Source organism: Ictidomys tridecemlineatus, chromosome Y (genome assembly GCF_052094955.1).
Source record: "Ictidomys tridecemlineatus isolate mIctTri1 chromosome Y, mIctTri1.hap1, whole genome shotgun sequence".
NCBI lineage: Eukaryota > Metazoa > Chordata > Mammalia > Rodentia > Sciuridae > Ictidomys > Ictidomys tridecemlineatus.
Window position 1 is genome coordinate 2801029 of NC_135494.1, and position 21341 is coordinate 2822369.

General features: G+C 40.3%; 1 pseudogene; it reads left to right on the forward strand.

Annotated features, from left to right (window-relative positions):
* Positions 1 to 530: 530 nt before the first annotated feature.
* On the forward strand, positions 531 to 15099 carry LOC144372147 (olfactory receptor 2W3-like; annotated as a pseudogene).
* The last annotated feature ends 6242 nt before the right edge of the window (positions 15100 to 21341 follow it).

Consider the following 21341-nt stretch of genomic DNA (forward strand, 5'->3'; position numbering starts at 1 on the left):
TTAGTAATTTTTATTTGGATAGTGTGTTGAGAGCCACAGCCAAAGGGGCCCCAACAAACTTCCAGCTGCCAGCAAACTTCTAGCTACCAGTTGATGATTGGCTCACAGAGGCCCCAGCAAACTTCTAGCTGCCAATTGATTGGCTCCTCTGTGGTGATGCTCATTGGGCTGTTTCCCTGCCCTTTCAGACCACGGAGCTGCTCATTGGGGGACTTTTTTGGCTCTGTCCATGCGACCCAGCCCATCAGCCTCAAGAGCAGGAGGAGTGGGGGAGGTGGAGAGGCTTGTGGGAAGCCGGTGGTGGCAGATGGGCTCTGAAGGTTTTCCTGGGGAGCTGTGTGGTTTGGTGTGTGTGTTCTAAAAATAAAGTTTGTTTCTTTTGACAAGTGGCTCCTGCATTGTGCCCAGCCAGACTGTGGCAATAGTGCTTTTTTGGTGGTCCACATTAAGGCCATTTTTGCTTTGACTTGGAACAATTTGATAGCATATTGTTGGAACATGCATGAGAACAATCTCTAGAGTAGAACCAAATGGCCTTTGACAAGTGTCAGAAGATGCCTGTGGCTCTACTTCAGGTTCTACCTAAAGCCTTCAACCAGATCTCCATTGTACAGTACATGCTGTGGAGAAAGCGATTTCTGCTCAGGGTAAGGTTTTCACTGGACTGTACTGGGTTAAACCTCACCCACACTCTAGTATTCTAGTGTCTTGGATCTTGTGTGGACATAGATAAGAGTTTCTTACATACTTGTGTCCAAATATTAAATGTATCAAACATGCTAAAGATGGGGTGATTGTCACTGCTATCTCTGTTACCAGCCTTTAGGAGTGCATCTCATACTGTTCATTTAGAAACAAATGGTCAAAAGACAGTGCTGTAGCACTTCTGTTTTCAATAAATGCAGCTTAAGCTACCAAATATGCACTTAGTCTTTGAAAAATAGTTTTGAAAGCTCCCCAGCAGTACTGAAAACTTTCATTCCACCTAATAAGACGTTTTGGAAATTGCCTACTTTGATATTTCTGATTAAATAGAAATATTGCATAGTGGTTTGTAACCACCTGATGCAGTCAGAATTTTTATGTGATAAATCCATTTGCTGAAGGCAAGAGTTGCCTGCTTGCTACTGCCCAGTGTGAAGCATATGAGTGAATGCAACTTTTCTGGGGTGGGGACATTCTCTGTAGAGTTCAGTCCTGGTGAGTACATCAGTGCAGAAATCAGACTTCTGGGAGGGCCATAGTATTTCTGTCAGGATGTGCCTACCACTTCTGGGCAATAGTGTTGGTATATAGCTGGCACGTGGATGGCCACCTTCTGATAGGTGAGTAGCTGAGCCAGTAGGAAGAGAATTAAAAGATCCTTTGATTAAATGAGAATTAAAAGATCCTTTGCTGTACTGATGACATAATTTGGATGCCAAAACCCATTACAAGTAATCCCTTGGGGCTTGAGACACATTTTATTTCACACATGAATTTTCCCACAAAATTTCATAGTGAGATGCTTTTGTGGAATTAACTGGGATGAATACAAAGAGATTTATTTCATGACATAGTGTCCTTGACATTTGGAAGACCTGCAACAGACTTAAATTTAAATACTTGTTATAATTATATGAAAAATTGTAAAATTCTCAAAATGCTTTTCAATCACCAGGTGTAGTGGTACACAGCTGAAATCTTATTTTGTCAGTATGCTGAGAAGGAGGATTGTGATTTCAAAACCAGCTTTGAGAAATAGAGTTTCTAAGCAACTCAATGAGTTGCATATGGATCAGGTTTTAATAAACTGATGGGTAGTTGGAACTGTCCATTATACCATTTCCTTCTTCAGATTCTCAGGCATGGTTTAGCAGTTCAAGAATGCTGTGAAATGTGCAAGTTCAATCAAAAGCAAGTATTGGATTTTAAAAAATAATAATATTGCAAAGGCCATGAGGGACAGTTCCTTCTCTGAGAACTCTCAGTAATTAATGTGAATTAATGACAAATTATTGTAGTATCATGTGATTTTACATAGAATGTTTTTACTTGCTAATAACTTAGTTATTGCAACATCCTGATACGTGAGGTTATCAGTCTAATCTGTTCTTTTCATTTTGGTTTGAAATGGCACTTAAAGAATAATTTACTGTTCTCAATTTATTTTTACAAATTTTTAAAGTTCATACCATAATTAAATATCTATTGCTGAATAAATACTCAGGATTCTACCTAATTAAACAAAAAATACATTTGTTCATCCAAGTTTAAAATAACTGAAGTTCATTTAAAAATTTTTGCTTATATATTAGGTAAAGATATATATATATACTCATTGCAAACATTTTTGAGTGCATAATTTTGTGCTATTAAGAGCACTCACATTGATGTACAACAATCACTACCATGGATTGTCTGAACACACTAAAACTCATGAAAATCTTTCTTCCCTTCCCATAGTCCCAGGAAACCACCTCTCCAATTCTTGTCTCTGTTGACACCTGTGGCTTATTAATGACTGGTTTCTTTCACAAAGTATCTCTTCAGTGTTCATCATTATTGTAGTCTATGTCTATTTATATTTACATTTTTGTAACCCCAGATAGTTTATCATTGGTTATATGTATCACATTTTTGTTTGTCATTCACCTGACAGTGATGTAGCACTCAAATAGCTGTTTTAGCATTTTGTTGTTGTTTCTTTGTGTGCACATCAGTGGTGGAAATGCTGAATCATTTATTAATTCAGTGACAATTTTTTTGAGGAATCAGTGTATTTTTCCACAGTGACATCACTGTTTGAAATTGCCACAAAGCTTTGCAAAGCTTTAAGTTACAACTCCTTGTCCAAATGCATTTTAATTTTTGAATCACAGTTTTTCTAGTGGATATGAAATGACTTCTCATTGTGGTTTTGACCTTTATTTCCCTGATGATGCAGAGCATGTTGTAATGTTTCTATTATCCACTTAGATATTCTACTTGGAGAAATTCAGACTTCAAGTTCTTTGCTAATTTTCTGCTTGCCTTTTTGATTCAGCTGTAGGTCTCCTTCATATTTGCATATTATTTCTAATCACATGTATGACTGTGAAAATATTTCTCCTCCTTTACAGGTACTGCCTCTTCTCTTTCTTTGTAGTGTCCATTGATGCAAAAAAAATTTTGATAAAGTCCAACTGATATTTTGCATGTTATTTGTATTTTGATGTCATATTCAAGAAGTCACTTCCTAGTACACTGTCAAATACAGTATTAGAAAAATTTCTCTTTTACTCTTTTATAGATAATGCTTCTCTTCTATCTCAGTTCTACCACCCTGCCTACCATTTCGTGACTCAGAACTTGGAACCTGGCTCTTGCCCACATCACACTGCTTGGTGCTCACCCTCGTCCTACTCTCTCAAGTGTTCTCTCCCTCCTGATTGCAAATGACATGTGGACTCCATCTTGCTAATTATTAATATTAGTTTTCTTTCAGATGTTTTAGGATCTTGGACTCAAGAAATATTTCTAATGAAAATACTTTCAATAGAACATTTCTCATTTATTGGTGATGTTTTTATGCTATTCTCATATAATAGCACAGATATTTGATTTCTGAGAATTTTTTTTCTTTTTCAGTATAGAATCTATTATTATTTTTATACATATTTCTATGAAGGTCTGTAAGCATCCATTAGTTCTCTTTTATTATTTCTCTCTTTTCTGTTTTATTTATTTGTTTTTATGTAGTGCTGAGGATCGAACCCAGGGCCTCACATGTGCTAGGCAAGTGCTCTATCACTGACCTCCAGCCTCAGCCACGCTTTTCTATTTTTTCTTAATGTCAATTATCTCATGCTGTTTCTTCTGGCTCATCTTCCTTTTGTTAGATTTTATCCAATTTGTTCTATAAAATTTTATTTCATATTTTTGCCAGTCATTATGATTTATTCTCCAATAGACTTTTCTCTTCATCTCTTAAAATTAAAAAGACATGGGGCTGGGATTGTGGCTCAGCAGAAGAGCATTCACCTAACATGTGTGAGGCCCTGTGTTCAATCCTCAGCAGCATATAAATATGAATAAATAAAATAAAGGGAAAAATTAAACAGACATGGTTTTTTGATTTAAGGACATCTGATTCTTCCCCAAAGTTGTGAAATTTGCTGTAAAGTGACCATTCTTTCAGTCAATTCCAACCCAGCAAATACACTTGTTTTTGGCTGTGTGATAGTGAGACTATCGTTTGTGTGTGTGTGTGTGTGTATGTGTGTGTGTGTGTGTGTGTGTGTGTGTGTGCATGCATGTGCACACAAGATTAATTGTTTTCATCTCTAGGTTTCATTATGTGAGCTTTACTCAAGTCTGTTAAACTTCAACTCTAACATAATACATAAGCCGAAAAATCACAGAAATTTGGGGAGTACCTGTCAAAATTGTCCAATGATCCACTTCATGAAGAACAAAATCCTCTATACGCCTCTGATCTGAATATTGTCAGGATGACAGATCCTTTTTCCACTTAGGCAAATGAATGGTCTTCTGTCACATGTGTTTTTTTTCTTTTATTGGTTGTTCAAAACTGTCACATGTTTTTTTGAAGGGCCCATAAACCTGTGGGTTTGGTGCATAAGCATCACAGAAGCACAGACACATAACAAATGCTGTTTGTGAAGAGCTTGGGCACAGCTGGGAATCTGAAGTGAACATGGGGATAAATATCATATATGGGATTGAGATTCTACAACACTCTGGAGATTGGATGAAGACCAAAAGGAGTCTAGATGGAGAAGAACAGTGAAAAGCCAGAGTATGAATTTCCTGACTAAATATGTGAGGTCTTGGCAGTAAAAATTCAACATGAATTTTAGAACAAAAAAAAATGTTTTCTGACTTAAGATGTGCTGCACCTGGAAGTCCTGAGAAAGCACCACTTGAGAAGAAAAAAACCATATTTCCTTACAGTGAATAATAAAAGTGAAATTCTGGAAATAAATCTTAATGAATAAATATGGAAGAAATAGATTCCACTGTGAACATTTTAAAAGTATTTTGTAATATGGACTTTTATTCGATGCATTTATATAAATTTTTTATGTCTCTGTTCTGGGAAAACAATTGCATATAATAATAATTTGTAAGTTCATTTATGGATATAAGACATTCTTTTTTTTTAAAGAGAGTGAGAGAGGAGAGACAGTGAGAGAGAGAGAATTTTTAATATTTATTTTTTAGTTCTCGGCGGACACAACATCTTTGTTGGTATGTGGTGCTGAGGATTGAACCCGGGCCGCACGCATGCCAGGTGAGCGCGCTACCGCTTGAGCCACATCCCCAGCCCATAAGACATTCTTATTCTACTGAAGTTAGAAAGATTTTATTCTGTACATTTTGAAGTTTCTTACAAAACAATTTTGTGATAATTTATCTCAGAAAATATTAATGTCTAAGGAAGAACTTGAGATTTCCTTTTCACAAAAGCATAAAACTGTTTCTACATTTCAGATGTATACATTGAATGGATAACACACAGCCTAATTTCACAAAGATATTTTCAAAATTGATTTAATAATCATTACTTAACATACTGATTCTTGTGGGTCACTTTATGGTGAACCATATTAAAGCTCTGTAGCATCTTATGATCAGTGTCAACTGATTTCATCTTGTTGCAGTTTTTTACATCACTAAGAGTTAGTCTTGTTGGGCACACTGTCACTCACATATACTTCCAGTGGTCCAAGAGGCTGGGGGAGAAGGATTGCACCCTTACACAGCCTTATCACCTTAGTGAGGCCCTGATCAACTTAGCGAGACCCATTGTCAAAATAAAAACCAAATGGTCTGGAAATGATCCTCAGTTGTTGTGCAATCCTGCTCAATCTCCAGTACAAAATAATAAAAAAATATATAAAAACAGATTTAGTGTTTTCTCTTTGTTTGCATTATTCTCATCTTCCTAATGACAATAATTGACAACCTATCCATGATCATTCTCATCCTCCTGGATATCCATCTCTTCCACATACTCCTCTATTCCCTAAGTTGTCTGTCTCCCATTGATCTACGTTACATCTCCACAAGTGTCCCCAAGATGGCTTTGGCTTTCCTATTTCACTGAATGTGGAGTTCAGTGTTTCTTCGTTAATAAGTGGAGAGACACTATTCCTGATATCTGTGGCTTTTTTTACTGTGTATTGAACTCAGGGGCACTTAGCCACTGAGCTACATCCGCAGCCCAATTTTGTTTTATTTAGAGACAAGGTCTCACTGACTAGCTTAGCACTTCAATGTTGCTGAGGCTGACTTTGAACTGGTGATACTCCCATCTCAGCCTCTGAAGCTTTCGAGATTACAAGCCTGCATGACTGCATCCTGTGAAAATGGGTCTTTTTATAAAGGGATTTATCAACTTCTGTGCTTGTTAAAGTTAAAGCATCATCCCAGGATTTCAGAAACTTACTTCCACACCATTCACAATCAAATCAAGCCTTTATTGAAACACACCAGTGGCTACTGACCAGATAATAAAGCTGTTCCCTTGGTCAGCCCTGAACAAGTGCAATGGCACTCCTTATAGGCCTGAAAAACAAAAAAGGGACCTTTTGGGGTCTAGCCAATGCAAGCAAGCCAGGTTACAGAAGCAGGGGAGTGCAGTCAGGTGGAAGAATGCTTACCCAATCACAATTAGTCCAGTCACCCAGTTACAGAAACAGAGCCCTGTTACCCTGGTTTCAGAAACGATGCCCCATTAGGTGGTTCTGTGTTTTTTGTTTTAAGAGAGAGAGAATTTTTTAATATTTATTTTTTAGTTTTTGGTGGACACAACATCATTATTTTATTTTTATGTGGTGCTGAGGATTGAACCCAAAGCTCCTTGCATGCCAAGTGAGCGTGTTACCGTTTAAGCCATATCTCCATCCCAAGATCTCTGTTCTTAAAGGTTTCTATAGCAAAAGGAAAAGAACATCTTGCCCTGCCATGACTCTTACAGTTGGCATGATGTTTTACAAAATGGAGTTAAAAAACAAAGTGGAGTCACTCTTGCTTTACTATCACATGCTCGCAATATATGCACTCCATATCTCTTGCTGCTGATTCAGGGCCATCAATCATTTTCTCTGCAATATTTGCACCATGCAGGCTTTGGCTTGAATAAACATCTAGGTCCAAAAGCACATGGTGTTTGTGAGCCTCACCCTTTACCTTAGGTTTGAACTAACTGGAATCACTTCTTCCTGTGGTCAAGTCTTTCTTGATCCCTGCTTTATATATTCATGGCAGGAAAGAAGGCCTACTCTGTATGGAGCACCCACTTCACTGTGGTGACTTTCTGCTAAGCACACTTTGCTAACTCTTACCCAGAGCCAAGATCCCTCTGGTCTTCAGTGGAGGGCAAAATTTTGACTATCTCTCATATCACCCTCACCCCAATGCTCAACTCCATCTTCTACAGCCTGAGAAACAAGGAGGGGTAGGAACCTGAACAGACAGACTCAGTGGATCTGTTTTATGTAGTGCATATAAACTTTCTGCCTCTTTTCCCAGGACTTAGCTGCAAGTCCATTCAGCAATATGTAGTAAATGAAAAGGTTTATTTCGTACCAAGAGTTTAGAGACTAAAATCAATCTAGAATATAAATACACTGCTGTGGTCTTTATAAAATTGTCTTATAAATATGTGTCATTTGAAATAAGACTTTAATTGTGCATTTTCCACTAAATATAAATGTGTTTATTTTCTGCTAACTTACTATCAATAAGAAGATTTTTTTCTTGGTCTTATTGAAACAAGATTGGAAATTGTCTACGTGGATGGGCACTTAGAATAAAATTTTATTCAATTTTTCTTCTTATATTTTTCTATTTATTATTTGTGCAAATTCAAAATAAAATAATCATTTTTTTCTGAATAATAACTCTAATCAAAAGCAGTAAATTTTGTATATTCTTCCTCTCATCTTATAAATCTAATCATTATCAGTTATTTTTCTTTTAATTTCAGAAAGTTATTATAGGATTCAGCAGAGAACTCATTTGGAATATTGAAGTCTTTGTTCTAAATATCACATGTCAAATTAATGCTACTTTATATGGGCTGATTCCTAAGGAAATAAACATCAGTGAGGACTAGGAAGTTCAAGCAGAGATCAAGGGTGAGGACTGGTGAGCCATAAGGTGTGCAAGCCAGGGTTCAGTCTAATGAGTGGAGTTAGGAATATGAAGCACTTTTTGACATCCTCCTCACCCACCACACAGAATCCATTGACTTCCCACATGACCCCTATTCCTAGTGAATCCCACAATGTCTGCCAAACGAGGGTTTACTTTTTACTTGCCACATCTCATAGAGTGACTGAAATGGGTTATGGAAAGCAGTGATGCACCAAGAGTTTCAGTCATACTTAGCACATATTACAAGATGATGTTAATAATATTTAAACCTGAGAAAAAATTTCAGCTTATTTTACTAAATTTTTTCAGAATATTTCTAACTGAAAATGATTTGATATAATCTTCTCATAAGAATTATATGAATCTGCAAAATTTACAATTCTCAAGAAGTAATTTATGTTCAAATACTATGTAACTCTTGCTGGAAATGAATTTTGTATCATTCAGGGTTTAAACATTTAAAAAAGAATAAATAAAGAAACACACACACACACACACACACACACACACACACACACACATACACACACACACACATTTTTTGGCAGTATTGAGTACCCAAACCACAGACATGCACCTATAAGGCAAATTTCCCACCCTAAGTTATACTCTTATTTAAATTTAAATACAAAATGTATCTACAGGATCCAAAAGATTCTCACAGTATTTCTAACTTGTAAAATTTATACAAAATAGAGAATGTGTGCATGCTTCAGCCTAGCTATGTTTTATATCTTATCTTGAATTACAAAGTACACTTAATTTTTTCTTTAGTTTTAATGATTTCTACTCTTAATGGTTCATCTGTCTCTTTACAATAGCATTTTGAAGCCGAATCTTACTTACTTTTTATCTCTAAAATCTTTCAATAAACTTTAAATTTTATTTCCGTATCTCAATCTGTGAATATTCATCTCATAAGAAGAGTGCTCTCGTCCTTAGAATTCAAAATGTCTGATCTCAATACATCCCTGTTAGGTGTTCTTGCAATGATCATGTGAGCACTTCTATTTAGTTATAAGTACCTAGTGAAACATAATACCTAAGTTCCCAAGAACATTCTGTCTTTCATATGAGATGGTAAGCCTGTTGCAGATTCCACAGGGAAGTGTTCTGAAACAAGAGAGAAAGACTAGCTTCTCACATTGGATACTTCCATGGCCACTGCCACCAGAGCTTCATATGTCTCCTGGGAAAATGTTTCACTTCTCTGTTACATCTGCTGCTGCTGTCATAACTTATGTTTCTGAACTCAGTCCATCCTTTGGTCCCTTGGCAACAAGGAACCATGAGTTTGTCCAAGAAGTGTGTTTGCACCATGTGAGAAGGACAAAATAATATCTCTGTGTACAAAGCTGTACATAGAGAAAATGTGTGAGCCCTGCTGCTAAGCTGAACTCTGTAATAATGCTGTCCCCTGCTAAGATCCTCAGCATTCATGCATGATCAGATATAAAATGATGACTAGCCCAATGCAGCACAGCATACATAGCCTTGAAGCTCTCACAGGGCCCTCCTGGGATTGGAACTCTGTGAATGTGCAGAGGTCTGTGCACCAAGGCATCCCTGGGAAGGAGAATACAAGGGGGTAGGAGGTAAAACACAGAATTCAGATATGAAAATGCATGGGAATGTGCTATGGGGGAATGTCTGTTCTCTCCAAAACTCATGTATCATAATCATCACCTTGTGTTGATGGTTTGAAGAGGTAAAACTTATGGAAAGTGACTATCATGTCATGAATGTAGGGACTCTTTAATTGAATCAAGACTTTTGAAAAATGGTTCCTAGTGAGTTTGTTCACCCTCCACCAAGTAAAGACACAGAAGAAGGCACCATGTTAAACAAGAAGGCAGCCCTCACCAGATACTGAATCTGAAGGAATAGGTTTACATTTTATATACACTTTCTACCTTAAGGTATCTTGGTATCGCAGATTGAATGCACTAAGGTACAATCTCTGCTGTTCTTGTCAGTTTCTTTCCCTGAAAAGGCCCTGAAGGATGCTGTATTAATCAGAGGTGCTGAGTGCAGGCCCTGACCTCATTCCTACTGCAAATGGTGGAGGCAATCAGAACCCTGGTGCACTGTTTTTTCATAACCCATCTCTTTGGGGAACATTTGCATCTCTCTGAACTTAGTTTGCTTGAAAGCAACTGTCAGCACTGTGCCTGTAATATCAGTAATGGCACCACTGAAACAACATGCAGACTGAACTCTTCTAATACCCACTTAAGTTAGACCTCAGATGCCAGAAGAAAAACAAACAACTCTATCAGCAATTTTCCCAGGAGGTCATAGAATCAGCCTGCTGTCTTTAAGACTCTATGCTTTGTTCTTAACATCTTTTTTATGGAACTGTCAACAATTTTTAAGGATTTGGGCAGATTTATCTCCAAAATTTATGAGGCTTTGGTATGAGGTGTCTCCTACCAAGCTCTTTCATGAGAAAAGATTCTTATAAACCAATGAAAATGTTTGAAGATGGAATGAAGCACACAATTGTGAACAGTTCATTATAGCAAATGGATTAAAAACGTCAATGAAGAGAGAATTATTTTCTAAAATGCTTCTATAAAATGCAAAAGTTGTCCTGCTAAATGATGAAGCTGGAGCCCCAGCACCAGTCACACATTAAATATGCAGTCATTCATGGTCAAGAAATATAGAAAAAGAAAGTTCAACCTATCTAACAATTAGAGATATGCAAATTAAAACTACCTTGCCATTCCATCTCACTCCAGTCAGGAGAGCAATTACCAGGAATACAAGTAACAGTTAATATTGGTGAGAATGTGGGGAAAAGATTCACTCTTACATTGCTGGTGAGACTGCAGATTGGTGCAACCATTCTGGAAACGAGTGTGAAGATTCCTCAGACAACTTGGAAGAGAAACACCATTTGACCCAATTATTCCACTCCTCAATTTATAACTAAAAGGAATTAAAATCAGCAAAGTACAGTAGGTCAGTCATATCAATGTTTATAGCAGCTCAATTCATGGTAGCTCTTGTGCCCTTCAGAGATGAATGGATAAAGAAAATGTCACACACACCCACAGACAAACACACACACACACACACAAACAAACAAACACACACACAGGAGGGTGGGGAGGAAAAAATAAAAGTCCATTGGATTAGACAAAGGGAAATTATGGGAAGGGAGGGAGGGGGCATAGAAAGGAGAGTAGACTGAATGGGACAAAATATTTCTATGTTAATATATGACTACAGACCAGGGTAAGTTTACATCATGTACAACCAAAAGCCTGGTTCCTAATCAGTTATACTCCATGCATGTATAATATGTCAAAATGTACTCTAGTGTCACGTATATCAAAAAAAGAACACATTTTTAAAAATGAAAAAAAAAACAATACACTCATGAAGCACACATAGATGCAAATACTGAAATTACTAAATTTCTCAGGGCAACATGAAAAAAAGGAAATTTTGATGATCTTGGGAGAGAAAAAGATGTCTTAGAAATTATACTGAAGGAACAATCAGAAACATTCATTTTAATTTTTTTTTTAATTTTAATTTTCTGGCATGAAGTATAAACCTTATGGGCACTTAACCACTGATCCACATGCCCAGCTCTTCTTTCTATTTGATTTAGAATAAGGTCAAATGTATGCTAGGAGGTTATGTAGGCAATAGTAGCAGAAAGGGAAATAGAACAGAGAGCAAGGACAGAGGGACAGCTGGGCAGCAGCACTGAGGGGGTCACTCCAAGGAGGTATTACCACAGCCCTCAGGCTCTGGAACATTCTGTACAGACTGAGGAGCAGGTTCCGCCCTTGAGGGAGCCTGCCCGGGTCATCAGGGCAGCAACAGAGACAAGAGGGCTCCGGAAGCTCAGGCCCCTGGCAAGTGTGTAGGGAGGAGTGAGGACTCAGACTCTGGATCAAGGGAGAGGCCAGTGGGTGTGGCATGAGGCCATGTCTTTTCTGGAGCTCCCACAGTGGGCTCAAGTTGAGCAGAGAGCTGAGAGGAGGAGCCCAGGGTGGAGAGTAGACAATGGTGAATGAGAACAGCTGGGGCTTCCGTGGCTTTAGCAAAATACCCCAAACAACTAGGAACCCTTGAGGCCTGGGCACATCAGCACAACTGAGTGCTGTTTAGGGACAAGCTGGGACCTACTGAATCATCTGTCTAACCCCTGGCTCAGGGGCTGTGGCATAGTAGGCTCTCAGCAGACCTGCTGAGTAACTGGACCAAGCACTAGCCTCTGAAGGAAATAAGTACCATGGATGTCAGGGGCAGCAGGCACCATGGCCCTAAGTGCTGGATCTGCCCTCTGTACCAGCACCCTCCCTGCAACCAGCTCCCTAAACCCCTAAATCACTAGGAGAGGGATTTCTAGAAAAAAAAAACAGAATTCACAGCTCAGGGTGGACTTGGAGGTCAGCTGCCCAGCGTGTGGTGGTCAGGGCACCCCAGGAAGCTGTCTCCTGCGCAGTCAGCACAAATGCAATGGCTTCTCTTGGTAAAGCTGTGGGACGAACCGGAGGCAGTCAGTGTCCGGGTCCAGCGGTGATCACAGGTCCCACTGTCCAATGGTCTACAGAAGCAAGAATTGCTCCTTCCCCCCGTCCAAGCTCTGGGGTGGGCACATCACAGGTTTAAGTGGATGTTATTTGAAGTTGTCCCCCTCAGACTCAGAGTCTGAGCCATGACCTAATGGAGTACAACTATATGACTACTGTTTACTTCCCAGGTTGGAAATTGCATAAGATAATGGTGAATGTGTTACCATAGAAAATGTCTCATTTTTATATTATTTTTAACTTGATTTTATGGTAGATTTTTTAATATTTTATCTGACATCAGAATAATATGGATGCTGGGTGAGGAGGGAGAGGGGCTCCCTAGGGTTGAGGAACAAGGGTGCTCCTCTGAGCACTTCTCTGCCTCCTCCAGGTGAAGTTCAATGTGCAGGGTGCATTTTTCAGGGGGTATTTGCTAGGTCAGTTCCTCTCCACTATGAGGGGAGAGTCACAGGTGTCAGGACTTGCCGCAGTCTGGCTGCAGCAAAATAACCGGGGGGTGACGAGCAACTTGTGTAGATTGATACAGCAGGAGTGGGAGCCGTTTATTGTAGGACCGGAGGGGTATATATACATTCCACACAGCTTATCTTAATTAACATAAACTAGATACAGCAGTCAACCAATAAGGAATCTCCACACTTAATGGCTCACTGGCGTTACTTCACAAACCACTCCCTCTGGCAAAATGCCAGGCGCCATCCAGACTTGTTTACAGACTCTAACAAGGATTGTTGGTGCTCCCAGGAGCCTGTGTTTCCTTTTGGGAGTCCGAAGCCTGAGCAGGTAACCTCTACACACGTACCAGAGGCTTAGAATCCTGTCCCCATTGTTTAATTGAGGAGGACACATGTCTCCCACCACAGGGGTGTCTGAGGTCATAGTACAGTGCCAGGCTTTCCGATTTCCTCTCCTGCAGTGATGATGCCTGCTGCAGTTTTGCTTTGGTTTCCATTTCTCTTCTTTACAACTGGCACAATGCATGGTCTCTGTTGGTGGAAATGTTGATACATTTTAAAGTTTTTATAAGTATTTTGTATATTTTATATTAGTAAGTGATAAAATGTCATAATAACTGCACAGATGTTATGCATTCATGACATCCTGGATTTGTGTTAAAAAATTATATATTTAGTCACATGTTTTGTCTTTGATTTTATCAAATGGTTGCAAGTCTCTAAGCATTTTAATTTACTAAAAAAAGATTTCTGTATGAGTGTGCCCTTGTATTTGAAACCCATGATGTTGAAAGATCAGCTGCATATGGTGTTTCCTAAATTTCATCAGGTGGTTGTTTGGAGTCTTCTTTTGTGCCTCTGATTTTGAAAGGAGCTCAGAAACTTGTGGCTTGTGAGAGAAGCAAAGGTTGGAACTTGGCAGATGTGGGTCTTGCCTCTCTGGAATGATAGCGTACCAGGTGTGAATAAAGATGAGGATGTCAGCCACATTTCCTGTGTGCAGACCACCTCTGCCTCTCTACAGATGACATTTACTTAGCACATGGGTGCCTGTTTCTTTTTCTGGAAGTTGTAGATAATAATAATAGCCATAGCAGAGCCTCCACACCACTGTTTATTTATTGTGAGTAAATAAACCCATATTTGCTTCTTTAAACCTGGCTAGGATCCATACTCCAGCATCAGCCATTGTCATTACTGGTGTTGACACCTCTCCTCAAGTGCAGTAGAGATGGGTGAGAACAATGGTTACACCCCAGGGCCACTTCCCCCTCCTGGGTTTTTCTGACTACCCTCTACCTTGAAAGGGTCGGCTTTGTGGTCCTCCTGGTAGCCTACCTGCTGAGTCTAATGGGCCACACACCATCATCCTGTTGTCGCAGCTGAATCCCCACCTCCACACACCTGTATATTTCTTTCCCATCTCCCCGTCCTTCCTGGACCTCAGCTTCACCACCAGCTCCATCCCCAGCTGCTCCACAACCTGAGCGGCCATGACACTCAGCCATGGAGGTTGCAAAGTCCAGCGATTCCTGTTCCTGGGCCTTCATGGAGTGGAGTGACTGCTGGTGGCCATCATGGCCTATGACAGCTTTGTGGCCATCTGCAAGTTTCTGCACTATGTGACTATTATGCAGCCACAACTCTGCCTGGTCTTACCTTGGCTCTGTGGTGGCCAACTCTTTGATCATATCCCCAATGACGTTGCACAACAAGGTGAACCACTTCCTGTCCTGTGTGAGATGCCCACCTGGATCCGCTTGGCCTACATCAGCACTGGTGTGGGGGGCATCGCCTTCATCCTGGCCATGGGCATCTCGCTCTCTCCCTTGGTCTTCATCTTGGTCTTCTATGGCCACATCATCAGAGCTGTGTTCAGATTCCAGTCATCCTCAGGAAGACAGAAAATCTTCAACCCCTGTTTTTGGCAACTGTCCTAGCTGGTGACCTAATGCTGGGTTCACAAAATCTGACTCTTCCAATAACTCAACAAAACAAAAGAGAAAGCATTCATCCATACAGAAGAACCATTTTCAATATTCCAGAGATGGCTCTGTGACATTAAGGATCCTTGGAAAGTGAGGGAACTGCTGGTCTTCTTTAAATGCATATAGGGAATACACAAGGGTAGGTTCTAATGGAACATTCAATCACAAAAAGGGCAAAAGAGTAGGATTACAATAGAGCAGTTGAGTGTGCCTCAACCTATTGGGTGACTACACCTGAAGACACGTTTTGCTATCCAGGCTGGGACAACACCCCAAGTCACTACAAAATGTAGTGATTGGTTAGAGCCTGTTGCTTCAGGACTGGAAGGTGTGATTATTCAGATTGGCATATATATATATATTAAAAAGGCGACTGAGGAATTGTATCTTTCAGCCACTGGATTCTTGGACCCAGGTCATCATGCCCTATTATTGAAACACAAAAAGAATTAGTAGAATACATTATTTCAATAACATAACTTTAGAAAATCCAGGTTATTATTATTACTCTATCACACTCATCAGAAGATTCTTAATATTTTTTTTCCATTTTATTGAGAAGCATTGTGTTTGGCGATAGTAACATAGACATATTTATTTAGCATGGCATTTAAGCCTTTCCACAAACCATAGGGCAGAGCGCTAATTTGCAATATTCATTACAGTGGATTATAGAGCATTTTAACTTAGTTTCAATCCTTCTATCTGCACTTATGTGTAAATTATTAAGAAAATCTACATGTTGTAAATTGAGACATAGCCATAAAGCCTGTAATTGTAGGAAAAAGGAATAATATAAAGTAGTCACCTCAAGGATCATGAGACCAGAAGCTGGATTAGGTCTGGTTAATTGGCATGCACCTGTTTCAAACCTGAACATTAACTTCAGCATTTTATAGTTCTGAAATTCATCTGGCAATAACTAGTGTATAATAAGTTGTGTTCATACAAGCTACAGGATATTCATCATCCTTTCTCTTAATTCTCACATTTAAGGAGTCTATTAGGTCTGTCAGTGAAGTAAATAATCTGAAGGTTGCAGACAAATATCAAAACATCCTTTTGAGTGCCATCTCACTGAGGGTTAGTGTATTACCAATCAACCTCCAGGTGTTATGGCATCCTTGTATAATCATCTTTGTCAATTCTGGGAGACCACTCTAACATATGCTCATTATTTCTAGACATTCTATGTTGCACTGGCAAGATATCTGCACAATCGGTCTACTTAGGAAAGGTGCCAATTTCTATTGTAGAATGATTAGGGCAACAATACCTTCTTGGATCTGTTATGTAAATAACTGGCCTGTATTGGAAAAATCTGTTTTAATTATCTTTCTGACAACTGTGCAGATATATAGTCTCAATTCCTGAAGACCAGAATAATTTGCTGGTTTAGTTTTCTTATATGCTGTCCTTTTCTGTAAAGATACTTGCAGAGAGTCTGTTTACCATAGGATCAACATATAAGTATAACTGACCATTATAAGCCATACAATTGATCTAGTTACATGGGTGGACTTTTCCAGTCCACACTGCAAAGCGTATTAAAGGTGGACCTGAGAAATGGGTCCATAGGACTTTGGTCATAATTTTTACTTACCTGACAAGCCTGTGAAGCTTCAGGGCTCTAAATTTTGCAGCTGATAATTTTCCTTTCTGTGTCAGGCTTTTCAATCATTATCATGATGACAGGTGTAACCTCTCCTGCAAAATCTGATTACTTTACTAAACATATTCAGTAGAAGTAAGACTCTCAGCATCACAGTTAAGAAAATTTTTTAAAAACTTTTTAAGATCTAGTGCATCCTATGTGGTTCTTTCCCCCCCCTTTTCTTTATTTAATAAAATTGAGTAAAGGCCTGGCATCAGCCATAGTATCATCAGCTAGGTTATAAACAAAAGTACAAGTATTTAAATACTAAGAAAAGATTTGTCATCATTAATTTTGACAAAAGTTATTTAAAGGGTCTATGACAAAAAAGAAATTCATTTTGTATCTGATGTAAGATTTAATTTTACTTTAATAGAATTACCAAAAATAGGGCTGGGGATGTGGCTCAAGCGGTAGCGCGCTCGCCTGGCATGCGTGCGGCCCAGGTTCGATCCTCAGCACCACATACCAACAAAGATGTTGTGTCCACCGAGAACTAAAAAAAAGTAAATATTAAAAATTCTCTCTCTCTCTCCCTCTATTACTGTCTCTTAAAAAAAAAAGAATTACCAAAAATAAATACAGTAAGTTGTATATAAAATTTGTACCTTGAATTTAGTTCTAGATAAACTTAAATAGTTATTGCAATTTGGAATGAAGTAAGACAAGTTTTATAACTTAGGAGTGGCGATCCTTCTTAGGGGCATGAGGAAAATATAAACATCTATCTAAAATACAAAGTCCATATGTTAAATAAGCCTAGAGTAGATATTTTGGGTTTTACCATTAATAAAAGAAATGAAATAGAGAAATCAATAGTCTTTTTTCTATGAACACTTTAAGTCCTATATCCCCCTCTTCTCGAGGACTCATAATTTCTAAAGAACCTCTCTCTCTCTTGCCACATCTGCCAAAGGCCCAATCCCAACATAAAACTTCACCACTTGCCTTCCCAGTCCATGAAGCTTGAGGCCATTTGCCTGCATCTGACTGGCAGATGGACTTCACCCACATGCCCACAGTAAGGAGATTGAAATATCTTCTGGTCTTTCTGTGAGGAGCTGCCCATCTGGGAATGAGTTAACTGGAGCTGCCTGCTCCTGCAGGGCTCCTTTTAGGACACGTGCCTGTTTAGTCAGGTCAGTGCCTTGAGGAACATAGCTCTGATTTTCATTGTAGCTCTTCCTTGTAATGTTCTCTTGATAATGGGATGTTATTCTGTCCTTGGGAAACTTGGCGGTACATTGTAAGGAGCTCATAAGTAAACTATTCTTTGCTGTGTTTCTGTTTATGATATCTTAAAATATACCATATGGTGCACAAATGTTCTTTAGTGTGAAAACTGTATAAATATGCAGCACGGCTGAATAAAGTTGCAGTTGCTTCACCTTGAGTGTGGCTTCTGTCCTTCCACTCCCCAAGCCTCTTTTACAGGACTTCGTGGTTTCTAGCGCACCATTTCTTTCTAGAAACTTTCAGCAGCTGGACAGAGGCTAATAAGAGGGCCCAAGCAGTAGCTGACACCTTAATAGAAAAAAAAATCATTCCCCACTTGGGGTCACCTTGCTCGCCACAGACTGATAATGGCCTGGAATTTACATTTCAAATCTCCCAAATTATTTCAAAGGCCCTAAACATTCCTGGGCACTTTTACATTCCCCATCTTCAGTTGTCTGGAAAGGTGGAACAAACTAACCCCTAAAATCAACCTGGACTAAGCTGTCAGTAGAATTACATTTAGACAGGCTTAAACTCCTCCCTTGGGCCCCACTAGGGTGACAGAGTCCCCACTCCGGGAGACAGACTCCTCTTCTCTCCTCCCCACACCTCCTCCTCTTTACTAACCTCAGAATGGAAGGGGCCATTCAGGGTTGTCTTACCTACCCCTCTGTGGCCTAACTCCAGGGCATTCCACACTGGATTCACAACTCCCATCTCAAACTGTTCACCTCATCTCACTCTATGGCAACCCCCTCTATCTTTGGCATTTCCAAAATTTGGCTTTTCAACCTTCCAAAGTTTCTAGCGGATTCCTAATGGAGGCTCTTGTCAGACAGAGTAAGCCAGGCTACTGCAAAGGACAAAAAAAAAAGGATTGCTCTTCCCCCTCTACCCCCATGGCAGTACTTTGTACTTACCCTCTAGCCAGACCCAGTGTCTCCTAAACCAAATCTAGCTAATTTCCCAGAGGGTCCTAGGGCTTGCTCTTCCCAGGGTTCATTTGCTGCCTATAGCCATGTCCCAGAGGAATGCTATGATCAGCCAACCCTCTGCAAATGAGATCGGGCTAGGTATTGAACAGGACAGTCAAATTTTAAAGCTAGACTATCTCAATGTCCGTGGCCAGATCAAGTCACTCTCAAGACATATTGCTAGACTTTCCAGACTGACTTGGGAATGTCACATGAGGGTGGGGTGCAGGATCAGTCTCACTAGGAACACCTTTTTCCTGAGCTGCCCCAAGTACTTCCTAATATGTTCTTCCCTATAAGGTGACCGAGCCCTAAATCTATCAATCAGATGGGAACCCTGATGTAAGGACAGTTTCTTAATTCAGATAGTTAACACCCCTCACCATCTGCTAAACCTTACTAAGTCTTCCTGGCCCAGGGGTGTTGGATGTGCCTAAAGGCTGGGTTTTCTCATTGAATAGCAGGTCCTCTAGGCCTGAACAGCTCATTGGTTCTCCATGAGACCTCCCCAGACTCCATTGACATTTCACCTGAGCTTTCAGGAGTACCCCTCTTCCAATTTGTCCAGTAGGTTTTAACTCAGTGGGGAATATGTCCTCTGGGGACTTGCAAAAATGTCAATGTGGACAGATCATCTCATACACAGTGTCTCAAACACTGCTCACCAGTCCCCAAGGCCTCCTTCCTGTGCAGGACAGCTATATATTGTTGCCTGCCCCCCAGATGGAAGGGTCTATGTGCTGTAGTTCTCTTATTGCCATCTACAGTCATTGTCTCAGGAATGGGGAAGTCCCTACCCCTCTAATGAGTCACATGAGCCCTTGACACAATTGGCTGTTTAATTTTTTCCCCTAGTATCTGCTCTGGGGATACAGCAGGCCCAGCCTCAGGAACACTGGGAATAACCATGTTCATTACCTATGTTCCTCAGCTCCCCTATCAGCTAATAGGGGACATTCAACAGGTAGCCAAGTCTATACTAATCCTACAGACTCAATTGGACTCCTTAGCCACTTTTGTCAAACAAAACTGCCATGGACTGGACCTATTAACTGCCGAGAGAAGAGACCTCTGCCTATACCTACAGAGGGAGTGGTGTTTTTACGTCAGCCAGTCAGGGGTAGTAAAGGACAGGATCAAACAGCTCCAAGAGCAGCTAGATAAGGGGAGACAGCATCTAGGACAACAGTCCCCTGGGGAGCATTCAGTCAAGTATGGCCTTGGCTCCTCCCCCTCACAGAACCCCTATTATCCTCTATGTTTCTCCTAATAGGACTGTTAGACCAGGACGCAAGAAAAGACCACTGACTCCAATTAAAATCAAATTAAAGCAAGCTTATTATTTCGACCGGCCGGGCTGCCTTTTCCTCCCAAAACGGCAGGAACAAGACAGCAGCCCCAGCTTTCCTGCAGCCCAGCTTTATAGCCCAGAAAGTTACACAAAAAAGGGGGTTACAGATAACAGAACTCTGACAAGCATCACACTAATGGTAGTTTACAATTTTTGCTGGCCCCAACATCAGAATTTAGGAGGACCATTAGAGCCTCAGAGAGGGTCGTTGTCTGGCCAGGGAAGGCCAATATTTGTGAGGTGTCACTACAGTTTCAGAGAGGGCTGCTATCTGGTCAGAGAGCCAGGCATGGGTGAGTTCAAGGCACGGGCAGGCATTCCAAGCAGGTTCAGAGTTTGCAGTAATTTATAGTAAAGCCCAAATTAGCTTTTCATGGCTTTGTGGTGAGAGGGCTCCCAATTTAATAAAAGATCAGGTTGGGTCTATCACATTGTCCCCACCCTCAGTATGGATAAAAACAAAAAGGGAGAAATGTTGGCATCAGATGCACCACTTTAGGAGGAGCCATTTTCTCTGCAGACCCGGAGGCAATGCTGCTTAGCCTCCCTTAAGAACATGTGCCTGCTAAAGGGTTGTCCTCACTCCAGCAGATGACATAGCCCCTAAGCATGTTGGTGACATTCCTCTTGCAGGCTATAAAGCTGCCCTGTGAGTGTGCACAGGCTGCTGCTCTTCTCAAAGGTACAATCTTTTTGGTTTACTCCAGGCTCTGCCCATAAATTGTGAGAGACCAACCTTGCACTTGACTGAGTTAACTCCCTTGCTGGGCAATGTGGGGTCAGGCACCCATCCTGCTAGTCCAGTGCCTGGGCATGTCTTCCTACAGCCCCATGGGTGGAGCTACACTCACCTGTTCCTTTGTAATATAAGCCCTTGTGCTGTTTAAGATACAATGTTCCATGGAAGTGCCTTGTGTGTGTCCCCTTCTCTTACTGTGCCCTTGGGTGTGGCCTACCCAGGTGTCAGTCAACCTGCTGACAGTGGACATCAGGAAGA